Raw genomic sequence first — 8,438 nt, forward strand, 5'->3', positions numbered from 1 at the left:
TTATGTTATTTGTTATAGAATTAAATATTTAATTCAAGAGAATCAAGAATTCGGTAATCACATCACTATTGCACTCAGTACTTGAATTAGGTTTCTCTTGAGAAACAGAACCAGTAGGATGTGTGTTTGTCTGGACAGGTATGTGTATACACAATTGCACACATGTATAAACATATATGAAATGAGAGAGAAAGAGGAGATTATAAAGAATTGATATGAAATTATGGAGGTGAAGAATTCCAGACCCAGGAGAGTCTCTGGCATAGCTCCAGTCTGGGTCTGGGAACCACGAGAGCCTATGGTATAATTACTGTTCTGAGTATGAAGTCAGGAGAGGATGAGTGTTTTAGCACAAAGATTTTTATTCTTTTTTAGCCTTTTATTTTACTTAGGCCTTCAGTGGATTGGATAAGGTCCTGCCGCATTGGAAAGGGCAGTTTTCTTCACTCCATCTACTGATTCAAACTCCTCCAGAAACTCCCTCATAGACACACCTAGAATATGAACTAAATATCTGGGCCCCCTGCAGCCCAGTACATTGATACATAAAATTAACCATTCCAGTGTTGTTTTTCATAGTTTTAACTTTTTAATTTAATTTAATTTAATTTAACATAATTTAATTTATTTAAATAATTCAGTTCTAACCTCATCAACTTTTGAAATGGAATTATTGAAATATTCTTCTCAGTTTCTTCATCTGTAAAATGAGATGTTGAATTACAAGATCTCTGAGTTCCTTTAAAACCCAGCAATTCTCTCAAGCCGCAGAGTGGACTACTTTTAATATGAGGCAGTGTTTCATTACCTTTCATGACACACACCCACTCTGTATAGCTTTTCCAATTTACTTCTATATTTTCACTAGCCTAAATAATTGTGTTGAGCTTTCTTGAGATTTCTTTAACTCTGAGTTAATTGAATTTTCATTACTAAAACAATGGGTATATTGAGTATGCTTTTTCAAGGCACAAAGAACTCTTGGAAATTCTGACCCATCTCTACTCTCCATTGAGAATTGCTGGTGTGTTTCAGAGGTCCCCAAGTGCAAAGCTGTGATAGGACTATTGTTCAGTGAAAAATGAGAAAAGTTCATACAGTATGATGAGATTTTAATAATGAATAATTTGTGAACTATTTAAGAGATTACGACTTTCTTCTCCTTTTTGTGGTAAAATGTCCTCTCTTTGATGACATGAAGTTGAGTATGAATTCTGGTTTGCTATACATGTTCAATTTTAAAATATTCTTACTTAGCAGAAAAGAGTAGGTTATTTTATATAAATTAATTCAATTATTGTTATTTAAAGCTTTTATCTTTGGAGAAAAATCAAATTGAAAATAACTGATGGTTAGTCTATCTTTTTTTACACTTACTTCTTTATCTCATTACCATCAAATTAGTGGGTTTGGCTTTTTTTTATTGACTTCAAGTTTGTATGTCACAGTCTTTCCTGTATCCCTTGAATAGCAAGGCTCTGTGTTCTATGGACTTGTTGTTTATATACATAAACCACAGGTTTGGGAAATCTGGTCAACCTTTTATAACAAGGTATTAATATAATTAAGATAATGAAAAAAAGAGAATATCAAAATCCTGAATTTGTTCATTATTTTATTAACTTATTTCCTTATTTATTTATTTATTTAGAAAAAGAGAGAGAGTGCATGCACATGGTCTCGAGCTGCATAGGGGCAAGGGAGAGAATCTCAAGCACACTCCATGTCTAGTGCAGAGCCAGGCACGGGGCTCTGTCTCACAACCTAGAGATCATGACCTGGGCCAAAGTCAACAGTTCAAAACTTAACTAAATGAGCCACCCAGGCATTCCTCTGCAATATTTTAAAGTTTGGAAGTTATTTGCTTTCTACTTATCCATATGAACATTCTTTTCTGTCATGAAAATATATATAATAGCTGTTAGGAGTTCTTTCATTTCTTTATATATAAAATAATTTTTATAAAAAGGTAAATTTGCTCCATTATTTTTAATATTCCTCTTCTTGACAGCACTTAGTACAGTCCTGGGCAGAGAGAATGATGCTTACAACACATATTTTGCTTTCTGGACAGATTTATGCAGCCAACTGTTAGGGCAATTTGTTTTCCCCCAGTTTCCTTAGGAAAATAAGTATTTTTTTTTTATAGCCTGACTAAAATAAGTTGGCCTGAACTCCAGATTTGGGTGGGTATTCTTGAAAGAAGTAATAAATAAAAATAAAATTTGTGGACTATAGTAATTTTGAGAAAGCATCAAAATTATTTTCCTATTTTGAAAAACATATACTTTACAATCTGGATAGGCATGCCTTAGAAGATACTTACCTTGTCCAGAGCAAAGCTCATGAGAGAAGCAAATCTGATGACTTTAAATAAAGGCAGTATGTTGCAACTCAGTGAGGGAAAAAAGAAATCCTATGTTTTGTTTCCCATCCCCAACAAAGACTGGGAAGTATGCTGCATAAAATCTTGGATGATTTATCATTTATTCCTGGAACTAAATGGTGTGTTGGGTAGGTCCCTGTTCTTGGATGGTGATTAATTAATGTTTGTAAATCACTTTGAAGATGGAAAGCATTTCGTAAATTCTAATAATTTCTATTATGATGATTTTTTCCCAGAAGTATATTGACTTTTTGCAATGGCACTTTGAAAAACATACATTAGTGACTGAGACCAGGTACCATGCCTAGAGGAAAACAGTAATTGGAAAGTTTGAAAGGTAATAATTTTGAGATACTGAAATTCTAGTCAAATTCACAATAGCCTGCGTGGACTACATAATTTTCTTTCAAACAAAATGATCTACTTCCATCCATGATGGAATTTTCAGCGTGTAAAGTAAATGTCATAGCAACAGAATTTGTTTCTCAAATGATATTTACTCATAACAAACCTCAAGCATTCTCAAGGGCCTCAGATGCTAATAATAATGAGTGTAGGCAACTTTTATTACCTTTAAGTGCAGTAGTTACAAAATCTTCCAACTTTGAGCAGATTAATTTCAGCCTATTTTCTGCTGACAGCAAAATATAATTGAATATATCACAGGCCTTCTAAATCAGATCTTTTTCCCTATTTGTTCAAAAGTGAAAGTGTTATCATCCTAAATTACTATTATATTTAGACTTGCAAACTCATATGGGGCTACTTTCATCCTAAATTCTTAAAAGAGTATATAAAAGTTTCCAAAGAGACGCTTAAGAGCAAAACAGGGATGCGGCTTAAATTATTTGGACCAGTATTTGGAATCCCTTGGTATTTCAATCTGGGTGATTGCTGGAGAATGCATTGTAACGAATTAAAGACAATTTGAATTGCCTACAACCTGTTGCTGTTAATTGAAAGGAGAAGAATTAATATTCACTCCATACCTGCTGATAAAAATTAAGATCCTGGATGTGTCCATATGAAATTATATTCTACACCAGAAAACTTCCCATAGTTTCTATTATTTCACATTGCCTTATGTCATATTATATAGCATATGTTATTATTATTATGTATTATGTTATATATTATATTATTTATCCCTGTTCTCACTTTTGTATAAAATGAGTTCCGGAAGAGCTGGACCCTATCTTTGTATTCCCTCTTGCATCCATCACACCCCATGGAGTGTCTGACATCTAATAGTTGCTCAAAATATTAATTTCGAATGAATAAACAAACAAAAGGAAGCATAAATTGGTGTGCATACATTGTTAGCATAAATTGATAGACTCTCATTACCACTCCTACAACAGTGGCAAAGTTTACCTTAATAATGCTGTCTTTTAGTAAAGCGTCCATATTACAATATTGCAATTCAATGTGATGTATGATTGATATAGCTCTGTCTGCATATAAAACATTTTTTTCAAATCTTCTAAAATTAAAATAAATTTTAAGGACTTTTCGGTCAAAATCACTACAGAATTATGCCAAGTCTTCTCCTTCCACTATAAGATTTTTACTGGGCAAAATACTCAAAAGTTTGGCTGTAGAAACACTACTCAGAATTGTATAGTCAAGCTAGTGTCAAGAAGCCATTTGGATCATTCCAAGGTCTACGTTGTAATTATTCTCCCTGTAGACAAACTAACTATAGGCTATACATCTGACCATACACTATAATGAAATGCAATAATCTTATAATGACATGTAGTAATCTTGTCATGCTGCAATGTTAAATCTATATATTTAACCAGGGAGTATTTTCGGGTAGGGGGGAGGACATTATTTTTAGTTGGCAGGTATAACACAAAGTTATGATATTAAAAGTTAACTATAATTAAAAATAATTGGAAAAGCCCATTTGCAGACTACTTTGGCCAAATAAGAGGGATTACTGATTGATTCAGAACAGGAAGATTCTTTAGGTTTAGCCAAATTCCAATTGGGAAATTAACAGAATGTCTACAGGTGTGGGCTTTTTCTTTCTTTCTTTCTTTCTTTCTTTCTTCCTTTTTTTTTTTTTTGTTAATTATTTTGACTTTATTTCAAAAAGAGTTCTCAAACTCTGAATTAGTAAGTTTTGGGTAACCACATGATTTGTTTTTCCCTGGCATTTTATTTTGTTCCTGTAGACCTTTGCTTATGCTCTTCTTTTTTCACAGAATGCCCTCCTTCCTTTTGACAGTGTCTTCAGTAACCAGCCCTAGTGCCATTCACTGGCACCGAGTTCCCACTCTGTCCCACATGCCTTCTGAGACTGTGAGTGCACTTCTCTCCTTCATCTATCCTTTGAGCCCCTTGCATACACTTCTGTCACAACATTTGGCACTTGGTCTTTTAACTGCTGATTTACTTTCTATCTTCTTTCACATAATGGTGAACTAATTGAACACTGAATTTTCCAGCACATAACGATCATGCTGAGCACATAGTAGGGTTTTGAGAAATGTCCAAGGGAGACAAGAGGGCATGGAGGAAATGAAAAAAGTTTTATTTCTCTGTTTTCTTGCTAACACATTTGAGAGTATTTTGCCAGCTATATATTTTAGCACAAGATTGATCTAAATACAGGAATATAAAATTATAATATTAAATACTCTGTTTTGCCTGCAAAACATTTTTTATAATAACTATAAAAAGAGTTTCTTGAAATAGGAAGAAAAAATCCTATTATCAACATGAATTTTTTATTAGTATATCTCAAACAAGCTGATGAACAAACATTTTAAGATACCATAACAAGTGATTGTACATGAATTATTTTTTTTGAAATTTGTATATAACACAATTCTCATGGCTTTGTGACAATTAAAGAAGCAGTTCTTTTCTGTAAACCTATATTTCAAGGCAAAAAAAAAAATTGCCCACAATTTCCTCCATTGTCCAGAAGACAAGTTAATATCCAAAGGTAAAATGATTTAGACATCTTTATCACCAAGATCAATGTTTAATTTATTCTCCTAAATGGATTCTTCTTTCCCCTCCTGACCTGTCTATACACTCTTGGCATTCAGCATGCCTAGAGAGTTAGGTGAATTCCTAGTGGGGATAATTCTAGCTGTTTCAAAACTTTAGTCTCCAGACAGGATAAAATATGACACTTTCAAGGTACAGACTGTCACCAGCTTATGAATAAATCGTATTGTTCTAGGAATCCCATCATTTGGTTGTTCAGACATAATGCTCACCTTTTTTTTTTTCATAGAAATATTGCTGGAAGTGGTCCCTTCTGCAGCACTGTTGGTACTCAAGAACGAAATCTTAGGATAAAAGCATGATTCTCTGAGAAAATGCGTAAGGTTTCTTACTTGACTTATAAGAAGCACATCTTCCTCCACTCATATCTGCAACTTCCTAGTGAGAACAGGGACACCATGACCTCCACACTTGGTACAGTATCTTTCATGGTGTGGGACAGGATCTCCAATAAAACAAGAGAGATGTAGAAAAGTAAGATCCAGGTTGTGGGAATTAAAGAACTGTAGGGAAAGAGCATCCCATGAACAAAATCTCTTTTGTCAGAGAAACACCTTCTGCTATATACTGTTTTTTTCACTCTTCTACAGAATTTTCCTGCCTTATCACTCTGTTATTTACCTTCTTTTTAAAATAATCTCTTTAAACTCATCTGTTACCACTGTACCCTTGGCTTTTGGGGTGCCAACACAACAGAACTTCATTCCCCTTCAACCATGATGAGCCCCATCTCACCACAGACTTCCGCACATGGTATTAGCTCTCCCTGGAATTTCCTATTGCCCTCACGCATCTACTCTTGCTCCTTTCACCAAATTAATTGCTATTCATTCTGAGTAAATAAAACCCTCTTCTTATATATTCCCCCATTCCAATAATACAGTAACCCCTAACGTTTATCAAACTAGTAGTTTTTAAAAATCTATTTGAGTTATTTTTAAATTAATTCCTATAATTTCTTTTTTTTTATATTTTTAAAGATTTTATTTATTTATTTGACAGACAGAGACCACAAATAGGCAGAGAGGCAGGCAGACAGAGGAGGAAGCAGACTCCCTGCTGAGCAGAAAGCCCAATGCGGGACTCAATTTCAGGACCCTGGGATCATGACCTGAGCCAAAGGCAGAGGCTTTAACCCACTGAGCCACCCAGGTGCCCCAAATTCCTATAATTTTTAATAAATCGTAAACTCCGTGAGGATAGAGGCCATGTTGGTTTTGGTTGATTATTATATCTCCAGAACCTAACACAGTTTCTGGTACATGGGAAGCTCTCAATGAATGGGATTTATTTAGAAGCAAATGAGTAACAATAAATTCTAATAAGTATCTAATAAACACATTATTTAATTGTAAGAGGTTAAGTTAATGAGTTAATGATCATTACTTAAATCTTTTCTAGAAGATTTTTTTCTTCATAGAATACATCCATGAGCTTTTGCTGTGCTACTAATTCATCAAAATTAGTAGGTAGGTCTCAGATATCCTCATCATTCTAACAGAAGAGAAAATGAGAAATCTGAAAAGTTTTCATTAAATTCTGTTTTTAATGTCTCTTTATCTTATATCCACCTACACTTTTTCCCCCCCATCAAACCAGTGAAATAAAGGTGGCAATATGTGGCATGTATAACCCAACTTCTATACAAGAGAATCCTTCCTGCTAAACATCAGAATCCTTCTTACTGAAAGCCATGGGTGGCTATTACTACTAACTTTGTTGGCATCATGAAATAAAATTGACTGGTAATTCCTAAAGAAGTGAGCAAAAACAAGCATCATTTTTTTTTCTGTTATCAGTAAGACAAACTTTTCTGGGCAACTATGATGAGGAGAACATATTTTCTAATTACCATGTTACTTTGGTTACAACTATACCTTAAGAATAGCTTTAAAAAACTTTTTTGTCGTTTTTTTAAAATATTTTATTTATTCATTGGACAGACAGAGATCACAAGTAGGCAGAGAAGCAGGCAGAGAGAGGAGGAAGCAGGCTCCCTGCTGAGCAAAGAGCCCGATGCGGGGCTCGATCCCAGGACCCTGGGATCATAACCTGAGCTGAAGGCAGAGGCTTAACCCACTGAGCCACCCAGGTGCCCCTTTTTTGTAGTTTTGTTATGAAAAGTTTTTCACATAAAAATTTTATGTTTATTTCTTTCTTCTCATAATATATATTAGATATTATCTCAGTTATTCCAGGTATTTTATTTCATTTTTTTTAAAGATTTTATTTATTTATTTGTCAGAAAGAGAAAGCATACAAGGAGGCAGAGAGGCAGGCAGAGGCAGAGAGAGAGGCAGGCTCCCTGCTGAGCAAGGAACCCAATACGGGACTCGATCCCAGGACCCTGGGATCATGACCTGAGCCGAAGGCAGTGGCTTAACCCACTGAGCCACCCAGGCATCCCTATTCCAGGTATTTTAAATACAAATTCTGAAATGTGGGCCCCATCATTTAGATAATACAATATCTTAGAAAGTCATTATGATGGGCAGAATAAGCTTCCCTGTTCCCCCATTTCTGTCCCATTCCATATCCTAATCCCCAGAACCTGTAAATATGTTATCTTACATGGCAAAAATGACTTTGAAGATGTGATTGATTATGAATCTTGCAACAAGGAGGTAATTTTGGATTAGCCAGTTGGGCCCAGGGAAATTACAAGGATCTTTAAAGGTGGAAGCTAGAGGCAAGAAGAAGAGACAGAATCAGAGTTATCTGGTGTGGGAAAAACTACTTGGGTCATTGCTGGCTCTGGAGATACAAGGGACCACAATCCAAAGAATACAGGTAGCCTCTACAAGCTGGGAAGGCAAGAAAATAGATTTTCCTCCAGAGAACCCAGAGGGAATGAAGCCCTGCCAAAACTTTGATTTCAGCCCATGGAGATCCATTTTGTGTTTTTGTAAGCCACTAGGTTTGTGGTATAGCAATAATAAGAAGCAAATATAACAAGTGTTAAAACCTTGCCAAGTTCAAACAGTGAATGGAGGGTTAGAAATAAAATCCAGACAGTCTAACAAGG

Source organism: Mustela erminea, chromosome 1 (genome assembly GCF_009829155.1).
Source record: "Mustela erminea isolate mMusErm1 chromosome 1, mMusErm1.Pri, whole genome shotgun sequence".
NCBI lineage: Eukaryota > Metazoa > Chordata > Mammalia > Carnivora > Mustelidae > Mustela > Mustela erminea.